The sequence below is a fragment of the Sus scrofa genome, chromosome 3 (assembly GCF_054392235.1).
Source record: "Sus scrofa isolate SSC_HxYL_T2T_F1_AM1 chromosome 3, Sscrofa_HxYL_maternal_Yorkshire_Landrace_v2.0, whole genome shotgun sequence".
NCBI classification, from domain to species: Eukaryota; Metazoa; Chordata; class Mammalia; order Artiodactyla; family Suidae; genus Sus; species Sus scrofa.
The window spans coordinates 122,813,994-122,826,281 of record NC_139385.1 but is presented as its reverse complement, the minus strand read 5'-3'; the positions used below and the strand labels follow the sequence as shown (position 1 = coordinate 122,826,281).

Below are 12,288 nucleotides of genomic sequence, written 5' to 3'. Positions count from 1 at the left end.
TAAGAAAAGGTTTGGGGGAGTTCCCATCGTAGCTTAGTGGGTAACGAATCCGACTAGGAACCATGAGGTTGCGGGTTCGATCCCTGGCCTTGCTCAGTGGGTTAAGGATCCGGCATTGCCATGAGCTGTGGTGTAGGTAGCAGATGTGGCTCGGATCCCGCATTGCTGTGGCTGTGGTGTAGACCGGCGGCTACAGCTCGGATTCGACCCCTAGCCTGGAAACCTCCATATGCCATGGGTGTGGCCCTAGAAAAGACAAAAAGACAAAAAAAGAAAAGGTTTGGGACATGACTACTTCACATATCCTCACCCTGATTTTCTCAAAGTGCTAAATTTAGGAAAGAATTTCTCCTACATTACCAGGTTTCTGACAATCTGATAATAAGGCTCCCTTCATTTAACCCCTCCCAGGAGCAAGACCCTGAGCTGGGTATCTTACTCAGATCATCTCTTTGATTCTGCACAGAAACCCAGGGAGGGGATAATGAAAATTTTTGAAAATGGAATAATTGGTGCACAACATTGTGAACACACTCAGTGCCACTGACCTATTCTCTTTAAAACAACTAAGTGTATGTCATGATTTCACCTCCATAAAACCCCCAAATCCATTACCATCTCTGTTCAAAAGTACCTCTCTGATCCCAAAGGCTGAGATGACAAAGAATATGAGTTAGAATCCCAGGTACAGCATTTGAATGTGTGGCCTTCACAGCAAACCCCATCCAGCCTTAGTCCCAGTTCCTCAGGCACCTCGTCTATAAAATTGGAACGAGCACCCACGTTGCCTGTCTCGCAGAGCTGCTAAACAACAAGAAAGGGTATAAAAGTGCTCTGTAACTTAAAATATCGCACACATGGAAGTGGGCTGTTGTTTTCTCCTCTATAAAGAGTTAAGATCCAGCCTGTTCGGGAAGTGGAGAGGTACAGGGATGGCTTTGGGCACTGGGGAGAAATGTATGAAGACTACCCGCTTTCCTCTCATGGAGGTTCATCACCTTATTTCTCTTTGGCGATGCAGAGTAGAGTCTCCAGAGGGCCTATCCAGTCCCAGTGTTCTTCCAGCTTCAATTTGTGCTGCAGTACAAGGAAGAGACTGTCTGTCCCCACTTCTTCCAGTAAATGGAAAACAATGACTCTCACATACCAGAAAGAACCACAACATTCCAGCTTGTGTTCCTTGACTACCACAGTGAAACACCAAAGATAACCCATTAGGTCAAAGAGTTCAACTATTTTTTCAGTTCCTCAAGTTTCCATTGCAGTAGCTCCTACTTCAAAGAACCATGGAATTCAGAATCATAAGTCTACTCGCACTTGGGTTGGGGGTTGAAATTTACACTACCTGAGTCATCCAGGAGTCACCAGTCTGAAAAAATTATGGGAGAGGTAGTCCCAGACTGGTAACCAAGAACACTTTGCAGAAATAAAAAGAAATCCTAGAGTTCGCATCGTGGTGCAATGGAAACAGATCCAACTAGGAACCATGAGGTTGCGGGTTCGATCCCTGGCCTCGATCAGTGGGTTAAGGATCCAGTGGCGCTGTGAACTGTGGTATAGGTCGCAGACGCAGCTCAGATCTGACGTTGCTGTGGCAGCTGTAACTCTGATTCGACCCCTAGCCTGGGAAGTTTCATATGCTGCAGGTGCAGCCCAAAAACGGGAAAAAAAAAAAAAAAAGAAAGAAAAAAAGAAAAAGAAATTCTCTCTGAAAGGCTACAACCGCAAACTAGGCCCCCAATTCCCATCAAATATATGCTAAAAAAGCCAAAATTTTAAAATACATGAGAGCACTTACTTGAACTTTGTGGTATTATATATACACTGGAACATGTCTTTTCCTGTAGCAAAATGGTCAGTTTAGTTAGGAGGACAGCCACAGCCACTTGAATGAAACCAACAAACCTTGAGAAAGCTACACTCTGTTGTACTTTCCTAGAGGCTTTTGAGTTTTAAGAAAAAAAGATAGTGTGGCTTAAATTTGGTCAAAAGCCATCATAAAGAATGGAATTTTAATTAAACTCTGAAGGATGGAGAGTTGATTCGGTTAGAGGCTGAAAAGAATGAGGTCACAGAGACTGAGAAAACTCCACCTAAGGGTAGAGACAAATGAGCATGGTGACCATTGAGGATAACAAGAAAGATACTGTCCAGAAAAGGTGATGAGCCAGATAAAATCAGAACAGGGGGACACTATGGCAAGGGCAAGGAATTCATAGTGATTACATTGTTATAATGTTTGTAATATTGGGCTGCATTTGCTTTGGGACTATAAATGTTACTAGGAAAAGACTGATACAAAGAAAAATAATATCAATAAAAGTTGACATAGAGTGCGTATGCTATGACAGGCAACACGGGGCACAATAAATAAACTTGCACATCTCTGTTATATTTTTAAAAAAAGAGAGAAAACCAAGACTTGGAAGAGTTAATTGGCCCAGAGTTACACTTTCATTACATAATGGGATAGTTATAAAAATGAAAACTGGTTTCCAGAATAGGGGAATAAACCAAAAATACAAAACAGATGATACTAGCAGCAAGTTGGCCTGAAGTGAAAATCAATGTTTTGCGAAATAAAAGTCAAGAAAAGAGGACTACCTGCTACCTTCACAAGGCTATGATGGCACCATGAGTTCCTCTCCTTCCAACTGATCTGAAGAACTGATCCGTCTCTAGTTGATAAGCTACGATTTTAAAAATTAACCATAGGGACTAAGATTAATTTTGCTAGAGCATATGTGCAGTTACAGCAACGAGCAAATCTTTTAATTAGGAAAAAACAGAACAATCCCAGCGAAAATTAGTAGACACAACAAATGACAAGATTAGATCCACATTTTACATAATAGTATTGAAGACAGACTATAGGTAAGTAGATTTCAAAATATTAAAGACAAAAGGAACTTAAGGAGAAACATAAAATCAACTGGAAAACAAGGTTTAAAATAAATACGTACCTATCAATAATTATCTCAAATGTCAATGGACTGAATGTTTCAATCAAATGATATAGAGTGGCAGATTGGATTAAAAAAAAAAAAGAGCCTACAATATGCTGTCGACAAGAGACTCACCTCAGGGCAAAGGGCACATATAAATTGAAAGTGAGGGGATAGAAAAAGATATTTAATGTAAATAGAAATTACAGGAAAGCAGGAGTCGAAATACTCATATCAGACAAAATAGACTTTAAACAAAAGGCCATAAAAAAAGATAAAGAAGGACACTAATGATAAAAGGATCAATTCAAGAAGAGGATATTATACTCATCGACATATATGCCTCTAGGAGTTCCCACTGTGGTGCAGCAGAAACAAATCCAACTAAGAACCATGAGGTTGCAGGTTTGATCTCTGGCCTCACTCAGTGGGTTAGGGATTCAGCGTTGCCATGAGCTGTGGTGAAAGTCACAGACGCAGCTCAGATTTGGCATTGCTGGGGCTGTGACATAGGCCAGCAGCTGTACTCCGATTCTACCCCCTAGCCTGAGAAGCTCCGTATGTTGCAAGTGCAGCCCTAAAAAGCAAAAAAGAAACAAAAACCATATATGCCTCTAACATAGGAGCACCCAAATACATATAACAAATACTAACAAACATAAAAAGTGTAATTGCTGGAAATACAATAGTAGGAGACATTAACGCCCCACTGATATCAATGGACAGATCTTCTGGACAGAAAATCAATAAGGCAATGGAGATCCTAAATGGTACAACAGAACTATTAGACTTCATTAATATTTTCAGGACACTATATCAAAAAAAAATAAAAATAAAAAACAGACTATCATTCTTTTCAAGTGCACATGGAACATTCTCAAGGACTGACCACACACTGGGGCACAAAACTAACCTCAACAAACTTGAGTATAGAAATCATTTCAAGCATCTTCTCTGACCACAATGGCATGAAACTAGAAAGGAACAGCAGGCAAAGAAATGAGAAAAAACTGACAACATGCTACTAAAAAAACCAGTGGGTCAACAAGGAAATTAAAAAGTACCTGAGACAAGTTCCTGTCATGGCTCAGTGGTTAACGAATCCAACTAAGACCATGAGGTTGTGGGTTCGATCCCTGACCTTGCTCAATGGGTTAAGGATCCAGCGTTGCCATGAGCTGTTGTGTAGGTCGCAGATGCAGCTCAGATCCCGCATTGCTGTGGCTCTGGTGTAGGATGGCAGCTACAGCTCTGATTAGACTCCTAGCCTGGGAAGCTCCATATGCTGCAGCAGCAGCCCTAGAAATGGCAAAAAAGACAAAAAAAGAAAAAAACACCTGAGACAAATGACAATGAAAACAAAACCATACAAAATCTATGGGATGCAACAAAAGCAGTTCTAAGAGGGAAGGGCATGGCAATACTGGCCTTCCTCCAAAAAAACAAGAAATATCTCAAATGAATAACTTAACATACCACCTAAAAGAAAAAGAAGAACAAACAAATCCTAAAGTCAGCAGAAGGAGGGAAATAATAAAGATCAAAGAGAAAATCAATTAAATAGAGAATTTTTAAAAATAGAAAAAAACAATAAAACTAAGAGCTGGTTTATTGAAAGGGTACACAAAATTGACAAACCTCTGGCCAGATTCACCAAGAAAGAGAAAGAGAATCCAAATAAATGAAAGAAGAAATAAAACAGTAGAAATCTCACCTGATACTGCAAAAATACAGCAGCAAAAAAAAAAAAAAAAGTAAAAGACTATGAACAATTATATGCCAACAAATTTGACAACCTAGAAGAAATGGAAAACTTTCTAGAAACATACAGCCCACCAAAACTAAATCAAGAAGAAACAGATAATTTGAATAGACTGATCACTAGAAATGAAACTGAATATGTGATTAAAAAAAACACACACAAAAACTACCCTGTAAATAAAATTATAGGTCCAGATGGCTTCAGAGACAAATTCTACCAAACATACAAAGAACTTTTATACCCATCCTTCCTAAACACTACCAAAATACTGAAAAGAAATGCTGCTCCAAAAGACATTCTCTGAAGCCACTAATACCAAAACCAAAGATACCTCAAGAAACTTATATGCCAATATCTTTAATGAATATAAATGCAAAAATTCTTAACAAAATTTTAGCAGACTAAATCCAACAAAACATAAAAAAGATCATACACCACAACCAAGTGGGATTCGACCAAAGTTCACAAGGATGGTTCAACATATGCAAATCAATCAACATCATACAGCACATTAACAAAATTAAAGTAAAAAACCACATGATCATCTCAATAGATGCAGAAAGAGCATTTGACAAAGTCCAATATCCATTCATGATAAAAACTCTTATAAGGAGGATCCTGTCATGGCTCAGTGGTTAATGAATCCAACCAGGATCCATGAGGAAGAGGGTCCTATCCCTGGCTTCACTCAGTGAGTTAAGGTCTGGCATGCTGTGAGCTGTGGTGTAGGTTGCAAGACACAGCTCAGATTCTGCATTGCTATGGCTGTGGTATAGGCTGGCAGCTGTACCTCCAATTTGACCCCTAGCCTGGGAACCTCCACATGCCACAGGTGTGGCCCTAAAAAGACAAAAAACAAAACAAAAAAACCCCAAAACACTCTTATCAAAGTGGGTAGAGAGGGAACTATCTCAACATAATAAAAGCCATTTATGACAAACCCCACAGCCAATATAATACTCAACAGAGAAAAGCTGAAAGCCTTCCCACTAAAATCTGGAACAAGAATGCCCACTCTCACCACTTTTATTCAACAGAGTACTAGAAGTCCTAGCCACGGCAATCAGACAAAAAGAAAAGAATAGAAACAGAAGGTATCCAAATTAGAACAGAAGAGGTAAAAACTGTCACTATATGCAGATGCCATTCTACAAAATATAGAAAACCCAGAGTCTCCGCCATGGCTCAGCGGGAACAAATCTGACAAGTAACCATCTGGGAGAGCATGGCTGAGTGTCTTTCCTGATGCTCTGTGGATGTTAAAACATATCAGAAAGCACAGACAGGGAGTTCCCATCGTGGCTTAGCAGTGACAAGCCCGACTACTATCCATGAGGATGTAGGTTCTACCCCTGGCCTTGCTCAGTGGTTAACAATCTGGTGTTGCTGTGAATTGCAGTGTAGGTGACAGATGCAGCTCAGATTTGTCATTGCTGTGGCTCTGGTATAGGCCAGTGGCTACAGCTCCAATTCGACCCCTAACCTGGGAACCTCCACCATATGCCATGGATGCAGCCCCCCCCCTAAAAAATATAGATAGATAGATAGATAGATAGATAGATAGATAGATAGATATAAAACTCTAAGGACACCACACAAAAACTACTTGATCTGATCAACCAATTCAGCAAAATAGGAGGATACAAGATTAACAGGCTAAAAACATACAGAAAAGTAGTATTTCTGTATAGTAACAATGAAATGCTAGAAAGGGAATCTCACTTAAGAAATCAGTTGTGAGATGGGATTAAGGGGGCAGAGTAGAAGGACTGGAACTCATCTTCTCCCATGAAAATAACAAAATTACAACCAATTGCTTACAACCTAGACTGGGAACTATCGAAAAAGATATCCTACTCCAAAAAACAAAGAGGAGGCCACATCAAGACGATTATATAAGCAACCCCATACCTACCAGATGAGTGACCCACAGACTGGAAAGTAACTATATCGCAGAGGCTCATGCACAAGTGAGAGTTCCAAGCCCCATATCACATTCCCATGCCTTGGCATCTGGCACTGGGAGAAGGAGACCTCTGAGCACTTGGCATAGAGGACCATCAGGGCTTGTGTGCAGGAGCTCCACTGGTCTGGAGGAAAGGCACAAACAGGATATCCTGTGCACTGGGTCCCAGGGCAAAACAGAGACTCCATAGGAATCTGGGTCAGACCTGCCTCTGGTTCTTGGAGGATCTCCTGGGAAAACAGGGGGTGACTGTGGCTCATTGTGGGGTAAGGATATTGGAGGCAAATGTCTCAGGAATAATCATCAGTGTGAACTCCTCTAGAGGTGGCCATTTTGACGAAAAAAAAAAAAAAACTGGCCCCAATCATCAGGGTTGAGAAGCACCAGGACAAACAACAAAACTGGTGGGAACACAACCCCAGCCTTCAGCAAACAGGCTGCTGAAAGATACCTCCCCAGGCATATAGCTGCCTCTAATCACACCCAGATACAAAGTACCACCCACTAGAGGGATAAGAATCAGCTCCACCTGACAAAGGGAAGGCACCGGTCCCTCCCATCAGGAAGCATGCAGCAAGCCCTCGTACCAACTTCAGCCACAAGGGAGGCAGACATCAGAGGCAAGAGAAGCTACAACCCTATTGTCTGCAAAAAGGAGAACACAATAAAACTCTATACAAAATGAAAAGGTGAGAATTATGACTCATATAAAGGAATGAGGGGGGAAAAAAAACCAGAAAAATAGCTAAGTGAGGCAACAGTCCCTCCCATCAAGAAGCCTACAGCAAGCCCCTTTACCCAACTTCAGCCACAAGGGGGGCAGACATCAGAAGTAAGAGAGGGAGTTCCGTTCCCATCATGGCTCAGTGGTTAAGGAATCCGACTAGGAACCAAGAGGTTGTGGGTTCGATCCCTGGCCTTGCTTAGTGGGTTAAGGATCCGGCATTGCCATGAGCTGTGGTGTAGGTCGCAGATGCGGCTCAGATCCCATGTTGCTGTGGCTCTGGCGTAGAATGGTGGCTACAACTCCGATCCAACCCCTAGCCTGGGAACCTCCATATGCCATGGGAGTGGCCCAAGAAATGGCAAAAAAAAAAAAGACAACAACAACAAAAAAAAAAAAGAGAGAGAGGGGGAGTTCCCATCGTGGTGCAGTGGTTAACGAATCCGACTAGGAACCTTAAGGTTGCAGGTTCGGTCACTGCCCTTGCTCAGTGGGTTAATGCTCCGGCGTTGCTGTGAGCTGTGGTGTAGGTTGCAGACGCGGCTTGGATCCCACGTTGCTGTGGCTCTGGCGTAGGCCAGTGGCTACAGCTCCGATTAGACCCCTAGCCTGGGAACCTCCATATGCTGTGGGAGCAGCCCAAGAAATAGCAAAAAGACAAAAAAAAATTTTTAAAAATTAAAAATAAATAAAAAAAAAGAAGTAAGAGAGGCTACAACTCTATCATCTGCAAAAAGGAGACCACACCAAAAACCTATAAAAATGAAAAGGCAGAGAACTATAACTCAAATAAGGGAGCAAGAAAAAACTCCAGAAAAACAGCTAAGTGATCTGGAGATTATAAGTCTCCAGGAAAAAAGACTTTAGACTGATGATACTGAAGATGATGCAAGACACTGGAAATAAACTGGAGGCAAAGACTGATAATTTACAGCAAACATTGAGCAAAGAAATAAAAGATGTAAAACTTAAGCAAGCAGAGATGCACATAACTGAAATAAAAAATTACAATACAAAATAAAAAATTCATCAGAAGCAACCAATGGCAGAATACAGGAGGCAGAAGAACAAATAAGCAAGGTGGAGGACAGACTAGTGGAAATCACTGATGCAGAACAGAAAAGAGAAAAGATATTGAAAAGAAATGAAGGCAGTCTCAGAGGACTCTGGGACAACATTAAATGCACCAACATCTGTTTTATAGGGGTGCCAGAATGAGAACAGAAAGTTACAGAAAAAATATTCGAAGAGATAATAGTCTAAAACTTCCCCAACATGGGAAAGGAACCACTCACTCAAATCCAGGAAGCACAATGAGTACCATATAAAATAAACCCAAGGAGGAACACCCTGAGATGCGTATCGAACTGACCAAAATGAAAGACAAAAAGAAAATACTGAAAGCAGCTAGGGAAAAGAAACAAATAACATACAAGGGAACCCCAGTAAGGTTATTGGCAGGTTTTTCAGCAGAAACTTTGCAGGCCAGAAGGGAGTAGCACAATATACTTAACATAATGAAAGAAAAAAACCTCCAGCCAAGATTACTTTACCCAGCAAGGCTCTCATTCGATTTGAAGGAGAAATCAAAAGCTTTACAGACAAGAAAAAGCTAAGAGAATTCAGTAACACTAAACCAGCTTTACAACAAATACTAAAGGAACTTCTCTAGGCAGAAAAGAAAAGGCCACAACTAGAAACAAAAACACCGCAAATGACAAGGTTCACCAGTAAAGCCGTATATATGGTAAAGACAGGAAATCATCCATGCAAAAATATGCTACAAAAATCAGAAATCATGAGGGAGTTCCCATTGTGGCTCAGTGGTTAACAAATCCAACTAGGAACCATGAGGTTGCGAGTTTGATCCCTGGCCTCGCTCAGTGTGTTAAGCATCCAGCGTTGCTGTGAGCTATGGTGTAGGTCACAGATGTGGCTTGGATCCTGCATTGCTGTGGCTCTGGTGTAGGCTGGCAGCTACAGCTCCAATTAGACCCCCAGCCTGGGAACCTCCATATGCCACCAGAGCAGACCTAGAAAAGGCAAAAAGACAAAAAAAGAAAAAAGAAATCATGAGAAGAGGAGGGTAGAAATGCAGGACACTGGAGATGCACTTGTAATTAAGAGACCAACAACTAAAAACTATCTCGTGTGTGTATGTATGTATGTGTGTGTGTATATATACATACACATACACACACATATATATAGACTCCTATATCAAAACTTCGGGGTAACTGCAAGCCAAAAATCTACAATTGATACACACACAGATAAGAAAAATCAACTCAAATACAACACTAAAGATAGTCATCAAACCACAAGAGGAGAGAGCAAGAGAAGAAGGGAAGAAAAAAGAGCAACAAAAACAAATCCAAAACAGTTACTAATAAAATGGCAATAAGAACATACATAGCAATAATTACCTTAAATGTAAATGGACTAAATGCCCCAACCAAAAGACATAGGCTGGCTGAATGGATACAAAAACAAGATCCATATATATGCTGTCTTCAAGAGACCCACTTCACTTCTAGGGACACATACAAATTGAAAGTGAGAGGGTGCTGTGTAGCACTGGGAACTATGTCTAGTCACTTATGATGTAACATGATAATGTGAGAAAAAAAGAATGTAGACATATATAAACTATCATGTTAAGTGAAGTCAATCAGAGAGACACCAACATCATATGCTATCACTTACATGTGGAATCTAAAAAAAGGACACAATGAACTTCTTTGCAGAACAGATACTGATGCACAGACTTTGAAAAACTTATGGTTTCCAAATGAGACAGGTTGGGGGATGGTTGGATGTGCTGGGGGTTTGGGATGAAAATGCTATAAAATTGGATTGTGAGGATTGTTGTACAACTATAAATGAAATAAAATTCACTGAGTAATAAAAAACAAATTAAAAAACAGCTAAGTAATCTGGAGATTATCTCCAGGAAAAGACTCTAATGATAGTAAAGATCTTGGAAATAAACTCTAGGCAATGATTGATAAATTAAAAGAACAAAGAAATAAAACACTTAAACACTAAGCAAGCAGATGTACCAGGCAGCTGCTGAAGATGTCAGAGGGGAAGCAGGTGCTACTGCTCAATGGCCAAGGCCATCTCCTGGGCCATCTGGAAGCCATCATGGCCAAGCAGGTGCTTTTGGGTCAGAAGGTAGTGGTTGTGCACTGTGAAGACATCAACATTTCCGGCAATTTCTAAAGAAAAAAACCTGAAATACCAAGGCTTCTTCTGCAAGTGGATGAACACCAACCCATCCCGCAGCCTCTACCACTTCCAAGCCCCCAGCCGCATCTTCTGGTGGACAGTGCAAGGCATGCAGGCCCACAAGACCAACAAGGCCAGGCCACCCTGGACCACCTCAAGGTGTTTGATGGAATCACACCTCCTTATAAAGGCATATGGGATCCTGCCGCCCTCAAGGTGATACATCTGAAGCCTACACAGAAGTCTGCCTACCTGGGGGGGCCTGGCTTGTGAGGTTGACTGGAAGTACCAGGTGGTAACAGCCACCCTGGGGGAGAAGAAGAAGGAGAAGGCCAAGATCCATTCCCAGAAGAAAAAACAGCTCATGAGGCTACAGAAGCAGGCCAAAAAGAACATAGAGAAGAAGAATTCACAGAGGTTCTCAAGACCCATGGATTCCAAGTCTAATAAGCCTAATAGAATTGACTGTTTATTCTTAAAAATAAAAAAAAGCAAGCAGAGATATAAAATACAATAACTGAAATAAAAAAATTCACTAGAAGGAACCAACAGCAGAGTAATGAATGAACCAAAGGCAGAAGAATGAATAAGCGAGGTGAAAAACAGATGGATGAAGAACAGAAAAAAAGGTTGAAAAGACATGAAGACATTTTAAGAGAACTCTTGGACAACACTAAATGCAACAACATCCGTACTATAGGGGTGACAGAAGAAGAATAGAGAAAGGACCAGAGAAAATATTTGACAAGATAATAGCCAGTAATTTCCCTAACATGGGGAAGGAATCACTCACTCAAGTCCAAGAAGAATGAGTACCATATAAAATAAACCCAAGTAGGAACACCCAAACACATATTAGTCAAACTGGCCAAAATTAAAGACAAAGTGAAAATATTGAAATTAGCTAGGGAACAGAAACAAATAACATACAAGGGAACCCCAAAAAAGGTTATCAGCTGATTTTTCAGCAACAACCCTGCAGGCCAGCAGGGAGTGGTATGATATACTTAAAGTGATGAAATGAAAAAACCTATAACCAAGGTTACTTTACACAGCAAGGCTCTCATTCAGATTTGAAGGAGAAATCAAGGTTTTACAGTCAATCGAAAACTAAGATAATTCAATACCACTAACCAAGCTTTACAACAAATACTAAAGGAACTTCCTTAGGTGGAAAAGAAAAGGCCACAACTAGAAACAAAATATCACAGATGAGGACATCCCATCGTGGTGGAGCAGATACAAATCCAACTAGGAACCATGAAGTTGCAGGTTTGATCCCTGGGCTCACTCAGTGGGTTAAGGATCTGGTGTTGCCATGAGCTGTGGTGTAGGTCGCAGATGTGGCTTGGATCTGGCATTGCTGTGGCTGTGGTGTAAGCAGGCAGCTATAGCTCTGATTCGACCCCTAGCCTGGAACCTCCATATGCTGTGGGTGCAGCCCTAAAAAGACAAAAGACAAAAAAAAAGTCACAAATGACAAGGTTCACCAGTAAAGGCATACATGTAATAAAGGTAGGAAATCATCTACACAAAAATATGCTAACAAAATCAGAAAATGTAAGAGGAGGATACAAATGGAGTATACCAGAGATGCATTTGCAATTTAAAGACCAACAACTTAAAACAATCTTGTGTGTGTATACACACACACACTCCT

General features: G+C 40.9%; 1 long non-coding RNA gene and 1 pseudogene across 27 annotated transcripts in view; one reads left to right on the top strand and one right to left on the bottom strand.

The window, feature by feature from the left end:
• Positions 1-12,288, bottom strand: part of LOC106509865 (uncharacterized) — a 149,036-nt gene that overhangs the window by 18,427 nt on the left and 118,321 nt on the right. For 2 of the 27 annotated variants that reach the window (XR_014842363.1, XR_014842380.1), the window contains exon 2: positions 999-1,077. The exons of 22 other annotated variants lie outside the window; for them this stretch is intronic. This is a non-coding gene — a long non-coding RNA (uncharacterized LOC106509865). Of the gene's footprint in view, positions 1-634; positions 805-998; positions 1,078-1,798; positions 1,842-2,604; positions 2,691-3,858; positions 3,920-12,288 lie in introns of all 27 variants that reach the window. 3 more of the 27 variants (XR_014842365.1, XR_014842381.1, XR_014842367.1) reach the window with 3 other exon arrangements.
• Positions 10,476-11,075, top strand: LOC100519140 (large ribosomal subunit protein uL13 pseudogene; annotated as a pseudogene).